The 16935-nt window shown below is 40.1% G+C and overlaps 1 protein-coding gene across 2 annotated transcripts in view; it reads left to right on the top strand.

Annotated features, from left to right (window-relative positions):
* Positions 1–16935, top strand: part of PPP6R2 (protein phosphatase 6 regulatory subunit 2) — a 106952-nt gene that overhangs the window by 20050 nt on the left and 69967 nt on the right. For both annotated transcript variants that reach the window (XM_055808055.1, XM_055808056.1), the window contains one exon: positions 9934–10066. The gene's annotated coding sequence lies outside the window, so the exon portion shown is untranslated. The remainder of the gene's footprint in view (positions 1–9933; positions 10067–16935) is intronic.

Raw genomic sequence — 16935 nt, 5'->3', positions numbered from 1 at the left:
AGAGACCCTGACCTCTCCTGGCAGCAAGGCCTGAAGTGTGGGAGAAGCATGAGAAATTATGACAAAAAGAAAATGGTGGAATGTACAGAAGCTTCAGTATTTCCAGGTTCTGACGGAGTTATTATAGACTGCCTCGTGTGCCATGTTTTCACTGAAGTTGACTCTTTTTGTGCCTTGAGTAAGGAGAATGGTAAGTTTTAGGTAGTGTTTTTATACATTTATGTGTCTTCTAGAAATACATGTCAGCCTTGGGCTCCATGTGATACTTCTATTTTTTTTCTAGCGAGGGATTTTGTAGTTGCTGACAGTTTTCATTCTGTCCCCACATCCCCTACACATAGCCTGTGCATGGGTTGTTTTGTCACAATGTACCTGAAAAGTTTAACGAGGTTGTTTTTTAGCATTGCAGAATTTGAGCAAATGTTAGTATTCTAATTCACTGAGGATTTTGTATATTAAAAATAAAAAATACAATTCTGACTAGAATGAGTTTAATCTGCTTACTTTTCTTTACCACCTATAATGCTGGCACAGTGGTAGTGACTGTACTTAACTGTGGATGGAGGTTTGTTGTAATTTTACCTGAACTTTCTTTGGTCTCTCCGAGCAGCAGCAATGCTGAGTGCAAGGGGGAGGAGGCTGGTGGTTTAGCAGGAGCAGCAGTGAATGGGCTATGGTTTTCTAGAACAAGAACTTGGATAAACAAGGATGATTCTCAAGAGTGTCTTGTGCCTATTTTGATATAAACTGGGTCCAGGGTGATGGCTTTCTGTCTCCCTTCTCCAGTAGTCACAGGAGGAAGACTTTCAGGTGTGTCTGCAGACTTTGTGATGTATGACTTGAGACATTTATAGTGTGCTCTGCATTTTGGAGGGTGTTTAGCTAACTCTTCTGGAACGTTGGGCCCTTTTTAGGCAATTTAAGTTGTGCAGTCAAAAAATCTTAATAACCCGAATTATCAAATTTCTGTGGAAGATCTTGGTGATAAAAATAGTGAAAATGTAAATTCTTGTGAGGTAACAGCATGGTGTTATGTATTAAACTGGCAACTTTCCTCAGCTTGTTTAGTTACTGAGTGGCTTGACAGATTCTTAAAATGGATTATAGCTGATTTAAAGTATCAGCTTGGGAGTGTGAAAGAGCAGTATGCTGCATTGGCAGGGGAAGAAAAATTGGTTGAAATGACACTGTCCCCTGCCTTGTGAATCACTGGGCTTCAGTGTGACACTTCTGTTATTAATGCTAGGTAAGAAACAGTAGGATGCTTTTTGGGAGCCTTCCATACCTCTGCAAGTGATTTATTGTAGACTTCAGCTTCTTTCCAGCCAGCACATTTGACAATAAAACACTGTCCTTGATTTCTTCCTCTGCCACAGCTCTGGTGTCTTCTGGCAGTTTGGCATTTTATTGCCATAAATAACTGCACTAGATAATCTTCAGTTTACTTTTAGTTATCTGGTTATGCCTGACCTTGTGAATGGGGCCTTCTGCAGTCTTTATTGTTTAACTCAAAAAACCATAATGACTTCATGTTCATCCTGAGTTGTACTTAACAGTTTTGAAGAGATTTTGTGCAGGTTCTGTCACGGTAACATGCTGGTTTTGTGGGTGGGTCAGCTTCTGTGAAAGACATCTGCAGTGCTTGGCCAAAGGTTTAAAATAGTAACTGATCTCGGTTACTTCTATAATTACCAGTATCATTTCGTGTATCTCATGATTTGCATATCATTTTGCAAATGTCCAGATGGAGAAGGAAATAAATATGCAGGCACTCTGAACTTGAATTTATAATGGCTGTTTTTTAAACTGATATTTGCTGTTAAGTGTGTGTGTAAAGTCTGATAAATGAATTGCAGAGGCTGGGAGCAGTTATCGGTAGAGGGGAGCAGGCTGTCTGCTCCTGCAGTTAGGATAGAAAATTAATTCCAGGGAGAGTGGAAAAAGGCAAATATTCTGTAGTCTCTTTGAATGAGAGGGTATATACCCACACTAATTATTTAAAGGAGTTCTTCTGTTCTTATATGAAAAATACAGTATTAAAATGTTAATCTGAGATTGAACTCGTTACTGACTCTTTAAATGGTATTTCGTACCCTTTATGTGACTGAATGACTGTGATAAAGTAGCTGAGATTGGACTCTAGACAGTACTGTTTCTGCAGAAATACTGTTGATACTGAAAATTATCTTAAAGCTTAAGGGGCTGATTGAACCTAAGATTACTATTCTGCTCTCTGTGGGAAGTATTAAAACCAAACCAGATCTTTGCATGAGAGACCAAGTAGTAACTCAAACAGTAACGAAGAGTTTGAGAGACATGTGGAAATACAGGCCCCTTGGATCTTACGCTGTAAGTTTGTAGCCTGTGAAAATGCAGGAAGATGCAACTGGCCTTGTTTCATCTTGTTCCAAAACAGCCATCATTTACTTCAAATTCAGCAAGAACAGCATTTAGTCTTTAGTGAGAGGTGAAGCTTTGTTGCAGAATGTACATCACTTAAAAAGGATGGTAGCTCAGTTTGGTTTTGTCCATGAATAAAATTTTGTTTCTTTGGTGTTGGCTTTTTTAAAATTTCAGCAATTTATATAAAACTTTTAAGTGCTCTGAAAATGTGCAGGGAGCCAAACTCTCTTCTGAAAATGATGTAAAGTGACAATGGAAGTTGGAAGAAGATTTTTAGTAGGGCCTGTAGGGATAGAATGAGAGGGAATGGCTGTAAACTAAAAGAGGGCTGATTTAGATTAGATATTAGGAAGAAATTCTTTACTGTGGGGGTGTGGTGAGGCACTGGAAGAGGTTGCCCAGAGAAGCTGTGGCTGCTCCGTCCCTGGAAGTGTTCCAGGCCAGGTTGGATGGGGCTTGGAGCAACCTGGTCTAGTGGAAGGTGTCCCTGTCCCTGGCAGGGGGTTGGAACTAGATGGTCTTTAAATGTGCCTTCCAATCCAACCCATTTCATGATTCTGTGATTCCCTGTAACTTTGTTTACAGCATAGTTTCTGAAAAAATACCTGTTTGTAATGTTGAGTGTATACTAATAAATGTCAGAAGCATCCATGAACTGCGCAGTGGTCCCTCTAAGCTGTTGTATTTATTTGCTGTTATAACTAGTGACTATGGGAATATTTAACTTCCCATATTATGGTTGAGTTTCAGAAGAGTTGATGAATGGATTTTTATTTATTTTATTTTTTTGTGGGAAATGAAGACGTGGAAAAGACCAAACATCATCTAAGTGATCTTGGGGCTGCATGTAGGTTAGCAGCAGAATGCAGGATTTTGTGCATTACAATTGGTCAAGAATATCTGGAGTAACAGTCTCGGTCATTTGATGTTTGGCTTAACTTTGCAGTTTTAGCTGAGGATTAGTGTGGCACCCGTGCTCAGCAGCACACTTTCTGGGAGTCTTTTCCTTAGTGCCTATGAATTAATTTCCAAATAAGATATCAATACTAGGTGCGAGGCCGCAGCTTTGTCAAGCTGTCTTGATGCCCAAGTGCCTGTGGAGCAATGCAGATGCTAAAGCTGACAGCAACTTGTTGAAGACCCAAGGATAAATTATTGTGTTTTGTGGAGGGTGAACTCTTGACTGCTTTCTAGAAGACATACGAAGTATTCTGATTTTTCAACCATCTTTTGGAATAATAAATAAGCTTTTTTATTATTCTCTTTGGTAGCTTTACAGCTGTTACACCTTTTATACCTGAATTCCTGGCAGTGTTGTCTTGAGAGCAGTAGGGTTAGGAAAAAGTTGGTGATCTCAAAAAAGCCCAACTTCAGAAATTTGATGCAAGTGTTGATTGTATAAAACCCCATGAATGGGCATAGGACTGTCTTAAATAGTTCTTACATTTGTCACTTGTTGCACCAGAGGGGAAAAGATGGAAGGGATGACTGCTTCATGCTGGGCTTTTACTTTTCCTTTGCATTATGATAATTTTTTGTGTGACAGCTCTTAAAGTAGGTAGGAAGTGGCTGAATGAATTCCAAAATATAATGCAAGCGGTGATAAAATTGGCTGGAGAATTGTTGGTGGCTGATACTGTTTTTAAGTAAGCTATGTGTTCCTTTGTTGAACTCTCTAATTGCAATGGAGATACCCTGTAGACATGTTTTTTTCACTCTGTTTGGATAACTAAAACACTAACTTTACTAATAAAGTCTTAAGGGACATTATAGCTTATATAAAAGGTTGAATTTAGTTTATCTATCTTGGTATTTCTGATCAATCATATGAAAGTAACTAAAGCAGTGGGAAGACTTTAAACTTCTTCAAAAATAGCTACTTTTTATATAGTATTAACAAAACATGCATCCTTTTTTTCATATGCTTATATTGTGCTGCTGGCTACTGTGAGGTGCTGCTGGTACATAAGGGGAAGGCAAGAGTCTTGCTTCTCTCTTGCTGTGCCCAAGCCATCAGAAGAGCTAGCCATAGATGCTCTTTTGTAAGACTTAAATATACCTTTTGATTATTTTTATCTAGGAATTCTCATTCTCCTCAGTATTTTCCTCTCCAGATATATTTTCCAGATAAACAACCCTCCTCTGCTAGTATTTAATAGAAATGTTTATGTGGATTCATTGCAGGGAAGCCTCTGGAAGAGGAAGAGGTATTCCAGCCTCTGGGTGCCTTGGTGTGGTTTGGTCACCTCTTCCTGTGTCCCCCCAAAGAGGACTAGCCTAAGGAGAGCTCTCTGCTTACCGACAGCTTCCTTACGTGTGCTCTGTTTTTAATGTCTTGATTTTTTTAAGCAGAGGAGCACTGCAAGAAGCATCCAAGCTCTCCTGGTGCCCATGGTGCTGTCTTGCTTGGATTCAGGCTGACTTCTGGAGGCTCGCAGGGTTGAGTCTGAATCGACCTTCTCCAGCAGAGATGTCAGGAGGCAGTCCTTTCTGTGTAGTGCCTATTCTGTCTTTTGGTTTTCCATTGTTATATGTGTTACCTTGGCACATGCTACCCAAAGTAATAGAAGGGTACATATAATAGATTGTGCAGATCCTTCAGCAAGTATTTTTTTTAGGTGGAAATTTCCTGAAGAGGGCTCAGGAGGTAGTTGAGAAGCTGAGAAATTTTTAACAGTTTTTCATGACTTGCTAAAATGTAAATGCTCTTTCAAAGGTATCGGAGAGGTTTATATAGTGGATTTTAGGCTGCTTGTTAATGAGCTTTTCTTAGTTATCTGAGTGGATTCCATAAAAAGGCTGTGGAATATCTCTTGAAACCCCGCTGTCTTAAGGACCACAAGGAGAAGCAGTGATAGGGAAGATAGGCTCTACTCACAGGATGTTTGAAGAAAAACGTATGGAAAAGCTGCAGTACACTTTAGTTTCATAGTGGCTTGGAACTAAACTGTATATGAACTGATCTTTCACTCTTGATTGATACTTTAATTTGTTAATATGTTTGGAAGCGTGTCTTTCTATATGAAAGACACAGCTATTTTTAGTTATTTTGGATATTTGGAAACAAATGCTGTCTAATGAAAGGAGCTGTAAATCAGCAGTCTCTTGAATTCCTTTAGATTTTGCTCATACTAAACTTTGGGCAAGTTACGTGGGCATTTTGCCAGTGTTCTTTCATAAAGTGAAAGTGGTTCAATTTTTTTCTGCCTTGTTGGTTCCAACAACTGTTCGAAAGGTTTGGCTGGCGTGTGACTGCTTTGAAGCTGGAAATCATTAAGAAATGCTAAACAGTAGATTTATCAGCCTCTCATTCTTTGTATAACAACTTCACCGGTTGCTTGCATACCTAAGAGTAATCTGTTTTTTCAGGGATATGTGATTACAAGACAGGTAATGATGACAAAGTAATGACACCATGTGGTGCCATGAAATGCTGGGCTCATCAGGGTGATGGTACTGTGCAGGTAAGTATTAGTCAGTGGTGCTGAGCCCTTGGAGGCTCTTCAGCACAGTGCCGTGCCTTTTCAGTGCCACAATGTGAAAGTAGGCTCTGTGCTGTGCCTGGGGATGAGGATGCAGGGGAGCCCAGGGGTTACTAGCACATGTCAGGCTGGATCTGTTTATGTCCGGTCTTGGGTAGTGATGTGTAGCACATATGAAAAACTTCTCTTGGTGGAATTGAAAGCTAAATTAAAAGAACAAGACAACTTCTTCCAACCCCAAACCCCACCATGAATTGAAATATTCCCCACTTGACCCTCTCCCCCTAAGCAGCTACTCAACAGCAGCAACTGAGCAGCTGGCTTGTTCTGTACATTATGAGGACTTCAGTTTGTTCTTTCACAGGGTTTCCATCTGCATCTTTGAGCAGATGAGTCCAAAACTTCATTACCCGTTTAAAGCAGAGATCTATAGAACTTTACAAAACTCTTTAGCTTTTATGGCATGGCAGTGAATTCTTTTGATTAGATTGTCATTCACAATAATCAGTTTCCTATTGATTGTTTTTAGGCATGTTGCCTTACCAGTGAGAAGTTTGCAGTGAAAGTAATTTGGAATGTGTGTGCTGGAGGCCTGGAGAACAGGAGCAGGTCTAGCACAGTGGCATCTACAACCATTTGATTTCCAAGGAATCAAAAATGTGCTGTTGGAGTAAGGAAGGTAGTCAGCTTGAATTTAGCCTGATTCAGAGCTGTATCTCCCCAAATGGAAAAGCTGTGTCCTACTGTTGGATTACAGTGGCATTAACCCATGTTTGAGTGTTTCTGTGAAGTGATGTGGTTTTCCCAAATATGAGAGCTCCTGTGACACCAGTAAGACTTGGGCTGGTTCTGCTTTTCTGAGGCCACACGTGCTCAGTTGTTTTATTGTGGAGCCTAAGAATGCTTCTGTCTCCATACAGAAGCATTTTTAAAAGAATGTGCTAGTAGCTGTCCATTCACCTCGCTAAGGCAGTATCTGTACTGTAGGGAGTCGTGGCATACTCTGTTTTGAGTATATTCTAGAATTCATAGCCTAAGTTAGGTTACATTTCCACTGAAGTATGTGAGTATAGGGAGTGTGTTTGATCTACTGGATTTATTCTCTCTGCCCTATTTTTGGAACTCACTGGACATACCAGTAGTTGTTTTGAAGTGGATAATTTCTTCTATAAGAATTGAGACACTTTGTGTTTGACACCATAGAAACCTGTGTGTGGTTTGACCTAAACTTATATGGGTATACTATTTTTGAACATGTATGTGTATGTAGCTGGCTGATGTGCGATGAGTTGAGCAAAAAATTTAAAATCGGTAGGAGAGAAGGTAAAAAATATAAACCAACTATTGTGCTTTCTTTCAAATTGGTTGTCGGATAAAATAAAGTACATGTCTTGGAAGAGAATAAGGCTGGAATCTCAGCAGTGTGTGTTCAGAATGTAAGAAAGTAATTAAGCACATTATCCAAATCTTTCAGCTGTGTTGAAATGTAGTAGACCCCCTTGTCCTACTGCTTTTACCTGGAAATCTATTAATTATTTCAATTCAAAAAAATAATTGAAGAAATTGAAGAAAAGTAGAGGTAAATGTAGCATAAAAACTAAAGATGACAGATCTGTGAGGTTGATGTCAGTCACTTGAAATGTTAGAGATTAAATCCTTCCTCTTGTTTCAAGTTAGTAAGGCAGTGTCACGTGGGCTTGCTCCTACTGTTCTGTAGTCTGGGAAGGGCATTTCAGTAAGGTTGACTTGATTGTGTCCTTAAGAAACACTGCTGTGAAGTGCACTTTTGGTAAGAACGAGATGGGTACTTGCTCCTGTTCTGTGTGGGTCTTGTGTGTGGACTTTGTGTTAAAGTGTGGAGGGAGCAAAGGATGCTGTATGTGGATTGGCTTGCTGTTCTGCTGACCACCTACACATAGATTATGTAAACCTGTGAACACGTGCCTGACTTTTGGGCTCAGTAAATCCAACAGGACTGCTTGTGTTGGGATTTAAGCACAAGTAACAGATTTGGGGCTGAAGTAACACTGTGTAACTTGTGGAGCTGTGCAGTGAAGTATGGTTTAGCGTGACCACAAGTGCAACAAACAAAAAGTGTCAGAATGGTGCAGATGTTCTGAATTTCCATAATAAAGTAGTTTCTAAATAGTGATTGCACTCTACCAGACTTAAATTAATTACTCAGAACTTGTCTTCTCACCCTTTGCTTTTAAGGAGAAATATAGCAGATATTCACAACTACAAATTAATCCCTCAAATAGTTTGACTTTTTTTGTAGAATCAAAAAGTGTAGCTTTTTCTCAAGCTCTATTAAGAGTGTTCTTGCTGTGTTCTAAATACATCTGAGTTGTACAGTCACTTTTTTGGAAAACAATTCAGTCTGTTTTCAGAGCAGTACTTTAGTTGTTGAGCCTCAGGTTAGGATTTTAAATCTATGCTTTATGTTTAATAATGTTTAAAAGACTTTGTAGGAGAAGTGCTGGGGAAAAAAGAAAGCATCAAATTTACATACCTTAAATATGCACAATAAAATAGTGAACACTGTTCATTCAAATTGATTACTTTGGTTTTGGGTGAATATTGTACATGCGGTTAAAGAATTACTGTTAAGAAGATGAGAAAATACATTGTTCTTTCTGCTAGTGCTTGTCTATGTTATGCTGTCATGCCTTCTCTGGGTTCTGATGTTGAGGTTTGCAAGACTGTTTGGACATGTAGGGTATTTGCCCTAATAATTCACCCTGATAATAGTGATTTAATATGAACTATTCACTCTAGTAATAGGGTGATTTTCCCCCTCACCTCCACTCTGGTGAGACCCCACCTGCAGTGCTGAATCCAACTCTGGGGCCTCCAGCATAAGGACGTGGACCTGTTGGAGTGAGTCCACAGGAGGCCAGAGATTGATCAGGGGGCTGGAGCACCTCTCCTAGGCAGACAGGCAGGTAGAGCTGGGGCTGTTCAGCCTGGAGGAGAGAAGGCTCCGGGGAGACCTTAGAGCGGCCTTCCAGTACCTAAAGGGGCTGACAGGAAAGCTGCAGAGGGACTTTTTACAGGGGCCTGCAGTGATAGGACAAGGGGGAATGGCTTTAAGCTGAAAGAGGGCAGGTTTAGATTAGATCTAAGGAAGAAATTCTTTACTGTGAGGGTGGTGAGGCGCTGGCACAGGCGGCCCAGAGAAGCTGTGGCTGCCCCATCCCTGGAAGTGTTCCAGGCCAGGCTGGACTGGGCTGTGAGCAACCTGGTCTAGTGGAAGGTGTCCCTGCCCCTGGCAGGGGGTTGGAACTACATGGTCCTTTCCAACCCACTCCATTATACAATTCTGTAATGTGAGTGTACTCTTTTTATTGTGATAGTGTGGGAATGTTATAATTCGATGTAGGGACTGACTGCTGTCATTTTCTATTTGGTGACAACACCCCCCACCCCCCCAGTACAAAAGGAATACTTGGGTTTGGAGAGAGGCTTGGTCAGTTGTGGGGAGGAGCTCGGCAGGCTAAGCCAAGATTAGTTCTCTTGCCTGCTTCCTTTCTGTGAATCACCTTCTGAAACCACTATGAACTCTCTTCTGGAGGCGAGTGCCTGGCTGTCTCTGTAGAGGTGATGGGGGCCCCAGACTGAATGTGAAATACTTGTATTGTTGCTGCAATTATTCTTGGAACAAGTGAAAATGACCGTTAGGTTTCCTTGACAACCTATAAGTTTCTTTTGAAGTGATGTCAAGAAAACAAGCATGTTCTTGAATGAGGTACAAGTCTCACAGCTGAGTGGAGGGCTCTGAAGCAAAGGGGCTGTTAACCCCTGCTAGTCACAGCTTGGAATGAAGGTTTGTGTTTGCCCCATGCTGCAGAAGCTGGGGGTAACTGAAAAGAGTATGTCTGACATGGTTGTGGTGATGGCTTCTCAAAGAGCGTTAGTCACCTGCGGTCTTCTGCAAATTTTTCTTCTGGCTGAAAGGTTGTGTGGAAGTTCCCTTAGGGGGGAAAAAAAAGTATCTTTGGCCCTCAGTTACCTTTGGTTAATAGTAACTTTTAAAAATATTTTTCAGGATAGGAAGCTTGAGAAGGAATTCACACTGGATGAAAATAATTTTCTGAAGCTGGGTATATTCCAGGAACTGTAACCCAAATGTTTCTCTGTCCGTGGGGAAGATTTCACATTTGAAATAACTTCTACTGAAGGTAGGTGCATCTGCCTTTCCTTATTAAGCTCAGTAATGGCACCATGCTTTATAATGCTGTATTATGTATTCTGGTGTTTGCTGGTGAGTTTGTTCTTGATATTTAATATCTGGAGTTGTTTGAGAGGGAACTGTAGTGTCACTGGAATGGTACTGCTGATGAGATCGAGGTTATGTACAGTCAGGAATCTCAGTTCTTCTGCTGGTATTGAGTCTGCAGTCTAGTCATGGTATGTTGGTCAAATTACTCCCTAAACCAGGTTTAACTGGTAAGTGCTTCTCAAAACTTGAGCTCTAATTTCATGTGCATAATTGATGGAAAGAAGATGGGAATATTTTTTTTTCCTAGTGGCTATCTATACTTTCGGGAACTGCTTGTTGCTGTTCCCCAGAATTAACAATATGGAAATGACATGTATTATGTTTTGTCATTGGAGTAGTGAAAGTGAACAGGCCATGATTACTCACAGGTTTTTGTGAAGTGAGAAATTGGAAGCATCCAAGAAAATCATCAAGCAGGCAGTTTAAAGCACACAAGAGGAATTGCCCTTTCATGCAGCAGGTAATTACATTGGGGATTCACTGCCTTAGGATTTTTTGGAGATGGACTGCTTGCCTGGGGAAGCACTGCAATCCTTTGTGGTGCCAGCAGTGGAGCTGGCTGACATGGTCATTTTCCTGTTGGTAATTCAGTTAGGAAAAGCTTTCTTAATGCTATAAAGGCAAGAGGTTTTACATAAAGAAAGGCTTCCTGGGGAAATAGGTTATGAATTAAAGGCATTCTGAAAACTCCTAAAAGAAAGAGGAGACCCTAAGTTTTGTTGCAGGAAAGTGTAGGATTTAGGTGAGCTGTAAATAAAGATGCTACTGCTGATGGAATTGGTTATATTTATGTTGCATGTCTGACTTGATGGCTTGAAACTGGTGAAAATTGAGGGTCGATTCAGACTAGACATAAGGAAGAAATATTTTACTCTGAGGGTGGTGAAACACTGGCACAGGTTGTCCGGAGAGGGTGGTGGATGTCCCATACCTGGAAACATTCAAGGTCAGGCTGGACAGGGCTTTGAGCAACCTGGTCTAGTTGAAGATGCCCCTGTTCACTGCAGGGGGGTTGGACTAGGTGGCCTTTAAAGTCTCTTCCAACCCAAACCATTTTATGGCTATGAAAATAGATGAAAGCTATCTAGGAACTAGAGCATGTGGATGGTACCCAGACATTCAGTCATCTATGCCAGGGAAATATATAGAAACAAAAAACCAAGCAGCTGGAATTAAGTGTAGCCCAGTGTGGCAAATTACAGTCATGCTTGAGGTCTGGCTGGCTCAGGAGCCTCCAATACCTGCTGCTGCTAACGATGTACTTGGGAGAAGTTTAGAACAGTATAAATGTAGGATTGACTCTGCCACTTTCTGACAGTCACCCAAGTTAATGACTCTTGAGAAACAGCAGTAGCTGTAAAACATTTGAGGGTCTTTTATTAACCTGGTTTTTATGAACTGGCGTAGGCAGCTGAGTTTTTGAGCTCAGTTGAGCTTTTGGACTCCATAACCATCCACAGGGTTTCTTTTTCCCATGCAGAACGTACTTAGTGTCTCATTCTGCCCGCTGGCTACTCAGTAACTTTGTGAGGTCCTGGTTCTTGGGTTTATAGGAGGCTGTAAACAACAGTCTATTCACCTTCTTAATACCATTCATACCTTTCTCTGTATCTATTGTTTTTTTGAGCTGTAGTCATGTATCAAGTAAAATTTTATGCATCTTTCATTAGAAGCTGCACTGTTTCATGTTCTGCTCGATCTTTAAGAGAAGCTAATCAAACCAGCTGTACTTGTTTGAGTTCTTCTGTCTCCTCTTGAGAGAAGCAAACCAGACCAGCACTCCAGGTGCAAACACACAATAGGCAGATGATGTCATGCCTTCTGTTTACTTGCTTATTCTTTCTTGTAATAACTTTTGATGTTAATTTTACCTCTTTGACTGCTGCTCTCTATTGAGGTCCTTGAAACAGTGGTTCCAAGATAATTTCCAAATGGTTGTAACAAACAGGAGCTGTCTTATTTGTATGTTAAAATGTCACGCTTCTTGAAAAAGATTGCTGTGCATCACAGAGGAGGGCTGGTTGGTTGCTTTGTCCTCACTGTGGCACTTGGGTCAGGTGAAGCCCTCTAGAAAGAGGGGAGATGGCTCCTTCTGGGATTGTCTGAGCATACTTGGGGGAATAAGTTCCCAGAATGTGGGGGGATGGGCCACGCAACAGAGTGTGAGTGTGTGAAAGTTCAGCAGGAAAGAAACTTATGGTGCAGGAGAATGTGGGATACATCTTGGGTGAGCAAGTGGCAGGTGGACAGCCTGGCTTCAGAACTGGTGGAGAATGAGAGACTTCCTGAGGATCCAGGGGACACTGCAGATATTGACTGGTCCCAGAAAGCTCCTGGGTTAGACTGAACTAACTGCAGAGGAAAGGATTCACAAGCTCTGGAACATAGTGGATGGGACAAATTGCTTATCCCTTGCTTGTCCTCTTTTCAAAAAGACAGATTCACCTGAAGTGATGCAGTTGCTGCTCAAATACCTGTTGGTGATGTTTATAAACCCTACAAGTATTTATTTTCCTAGCGTGTCCATAATAAAGATTTGGGCACTTCCAGCTGAAAGTGCTGGATGGCCACGGGTCCCTGACCAGAGTAATGTTAATTGAATTAGTGGTTGTTGTTTAGTCGTGGGTTTTCGCCCATGATTAGTACTTTTGTCAGCACTGAGTTAAATCTGCCATTTCATTGTCTGGCTTTTTATTAACATGAAATAATTCTGCAGCTGTTTATCACAGCTTTGGTGGGTTTAAGTTAAATAATCTTTCTGTTGCCATTAAATGTTGCAACCTTGCTATTCTTTCTATTAATCTTGAGATTACTTAGAAATACATTGAGCAGACCTGTTTCTTGCGGGACCCTACTTGCTGTCTTTTTGTTTCTTTTTTTTAACTTGCTTTTGATTTATTTCTTACGTTTTAACTAGCTGATTCCCAAAAGAGAGTAAGCTTTTCTTTCAAGTTGTTTGGAGAAGCTTGTGCAAAATACTCCTGTGGGAATTCAGATGAATGATCATCGATTGTACTGTCCTTGTCCTTTTCTATGTTTTCATTGTGGGTTTTTAAAATTGTGTAACAGTTTGCTTAAAAAGCTAGTTTTAGGCTTCAAGTTCACCAGGTTAAGTAAAGTGATACTTTATTCCCTGCACGTAGTTGTTCAGTAGCTGTGTTTTAAAGGTGCAGAGCTCTTGGGTTAATGCCATCTAGTCCTGGTGATGTTACCATCTGACTTGCAGGTGTGTTCTATAACTATCTCAGATACTGCAATTTGAGAGAATTATCTAGATATTTTTTTCTTCTGCTCTGTGTAGCAAAGCTTAAAAATATTTATGTCTATAGAGGAAATAAAGGAGATTCTGTATTAAAACTTAGTGAAAAAATCATGCTCATGTAATAATAATTAAAATTCATATCAGGAATCCATGCCTGTCAAAACTAAAGAGACAGACTTAATTAAGTGGAACCTAGGAAGACTTTTCAGCTGTAGTGTAGCTGATGAAGTTATGTTTGTCCTTTGTATTTTTATAACAGAAAGCATGTTACAGGAAAGTCAGAAATATTAAAAAATACTTACTTTTTGGAAACAAGTAGGATAATGTACTTCTCTCAGCATTTCCATGTGTTTCCACTTAGTAACTAAGTGGAAAATGTTAAATGTTTAACTTTGTCAGGAGTGGGCTTAAATAGGCTTACATTTAAAAAAAAATATCAGTAAATCTTGGTAATTTCCTCCCAGTTTCCAGAAGGAGTTGCCTGTGATGATTGCTGGCCTTCCATGTTCATTTTTACTGGTCTTGGAGTGCTGAGAGCATTCTAAAAGGTTGGAAAATGCTGTGGACTTCTTGTATGTGTGCCCATATTCAGTAAAGCTCAGGGTAGCCTTTGGAAACTACAGAACTGACTACAGTAATACTCCTGGGCAAAATAACACAAATGTAAAATTCAGATAATAGAGTAAGACAAAAATTCACCCAGAGTTTTAGGGGAAGTAGTAGATGCAGTGTTTTTTGGTAGTGGTTGTTTTGGGTTTTTTTGTTGGTGGCAGTCAAAGAAGCACTGCAAGATGCTGTAAGTTTTGTGATGTGTAGAACTACTACTAGACTTTCAGTCAGTGAATTTCAATCACCTATTATTTTTGCAGACGCCTTTGGACCTTTCCTAGAAAAAGGGGAGGCCATTGTACCAAACTTAATGGCACTTGGATGAAGGCTATAAAAAGACACCCTTTACCTGCCCCCAACAGAATTGTTAAATCCAGGCCACAAATTGAAAATCACTGATAAGTGGAAGGATGAGATGAAGTGAGACCAAAGGGGTGAAACAGTCATTACAAGCCTTGCAGAGGAGAAAAGAGAATTCTGGGGTTCTGCTTGTATAAGGAGTAAGACAAAAAATAGCAATTAGAAACATGCATAGTAAGGCGAAATAATTTTTTAAATTTATGTTGTTAATCATCTATCCCAGATGCAGTGTGCAGTCAGGGGTTGCCTTGTGTGGTGTTCTGCTTCTTGATTGAAGCCTCTGCATACCTTCTAAATATTAAAAAATTCCTGCAGTGTCTTGTTGGCAAATAGCAGGTGTTTGAGTGACAGTTTAATTCTACATGTATCAAATTTAGAAATGTTCTCTGTAAAGCAGTTAATCTTAAGAAATGGCAGCATATCATTACAGAAAACTTGTTTCCTTAAATCATTATGGTTTTTCCTTTCATAACATACTCCAGAGTTCCTCATATTATTTCTGAACTCTGAAGGGCTTTGAGATGTCCACCTGAAAAAGCAGAAGATCTTTCTTGTTTACTGTTGACATAGATGACCTAAATTAAAGTACTAAGACCTGAGATGTAGCAGGCAACAGGGGAAAAGGTATTTTTCATACCTGTGTGTTTGGGCCTCATCTGGATTAAAACCTGAATGTACCAGTGCTTTAGTGCAGTAGTACAAGTACCTAATATATACAGTTAATTCATTTTAATAATAAAATGGAAAGATTGTAATATTTAACTTTTTCAGAAAAATGTAGGAAATATTTCATTTACCTGTTCTTGTACAGAATTACAAGACTAGCGAGCTTTGCCTCCTCAGAGTTGTGTATATTACATTTCTTGCACACAAAAGAGGAGGAGGTGGAGGAAGGGATTGATCTGGATAAACTGAAGAGAGCAAATGTTGCTGTGACAAAATCTGTCCTTCCCCAGCTCACACAGGTGAGCACTGTTAGAGACTAGGTTTTAAGATTAGTTTAAAAAAAGTTGCAACAACTAATTTACTTCCTGTTTAAAAATCCAAGACAAGAAACACCTTCTTGTTCTCCATCTGCTTAGTAGCCTAGGTTGGGGTTTTTTGGTTTTTGTTTTTTTTTCTTTAACACTACCCAGAACAAGGGTGGTCGCTCTTCCCTGTGTCTGGAAAGCACCTGCCTTTCTTAAAAGTTGTTCACTGTCATAAATGAAAAAAATCCAATCTTCTATATAAAAATGTTATGAACCTGATGTGTTTCTTACGGTGAATAGTAATATGAAATTTGTCCTTTTGTTTTCTTTTTAATGATGCAATTTGCCAGAGCTTGCTGCTGGTGGCAGCCTTCAGTGAAATGGCTTGTTCCTTCAATGTGATCAAGCACACCCAGCTTTCTAAAAGCCTTATTTTTGCAACTCCAAGCAAGAACAGAAGAAAGCTAGCAAATTGGAGGACTAAATTGTGAATTTTATTTTGACACTAAAGGTGATTGTCATAGGACAGCAAGGCACGTGATGAGTTGTAAAGCTCTTTCTCCCTACTGCTTGTTTTGCTGTCTGTAGTTTGTTCCTGCCAAGACCAAGTTATCAGTCCCTCCTCTTTTGCTCAGTAGCTGTCTTGCAATAAAAGTTTTCTAGCATTCTGTGGTATTACAGTGTTAAAGGTGCAGAGGGCAGTGAAAGTGCTATTTATGCATAAAGATTTAAAATATACCTAGATTATTTTGAGTGTAAATCAAAATGTGATCTTGAGGAAGCTGTTTGGTGAACTTGTTGCCCAGGTAAAGCTACCTGTCAACTGTGCTGATGTGATTGAATTAACTGCTTGAAAATAAGCAACTTGGATCTTCTATTTTACATCTATAAAAAACCCGAATTAAAAGTTAAGTGTGAACAACAGTGACTCTTTGATGTAATTTGGAGACAATTGGAAGGTGTTAAAGGTCAGTACCACTAATTGCTTCAGAGCTGATGAAAGCACTTGGGGGAATTAGGGCTTCAAGTCCCTTATAGACTGGTATGAACAGCATGTCTGGCTAGTTGGGAGGCAGAATTGCTTGATGGCCTTCTATCAGCTCCTTCAGCATTACCCTGATCTGTATTGCTGTGAAGATGTCTCATCCCCACAGAGTGAGCAATCCATATAAAACCCAGTTGGGCTGGCAAGCCTGTGGAGCAGTCCAGGCTCCTGCTGCAATGGGGAGATCTCTAGTCTCTAGCTGCTGTGTTTGCTAGATGTAAGCAGGTTGTGGTGTTTCTTGCTGTGTTTTCCACTGTTGAAGAAAACTTGCAGACTGGACAAATGTCATTATAGCAGTTATAATGAGTACATTTAATCCCCCCCCCCCCCCCCCCCCCCCCCCCAATATAGGAGCTAGAAACAACTGTAAAAGAAAAGTAGCAGGAGTTATCTTGAGCAGCAAGAATGTGAACCTTGACCCTAACATGTTTATCCTCATGTTCTCATACTCCAATTTAGCTCTTTTTTTTACTTGTTAAGGAAGGAAAGTGAAACTTGAGAAGCTGTGTAACAGGGATTGT

The sequence above is a fragment of the Falco peregrinus genome, chromosome 6 (genome assembly GCF_023634155.1).
Source record: "Falco peregrinus isolate bFalPer1 chromosome 6, bFalPer1.pri, whole genome shotgun sequence".
Lineage (NCBI taxonomy): Eukaryota > Metazoa > Chordata > Aves > Falconiformes > Falconidae > Falco > Falco peregrinus.
This window is presented reverse-complemented; position numbering and strand designations above follow the sequence as displayed.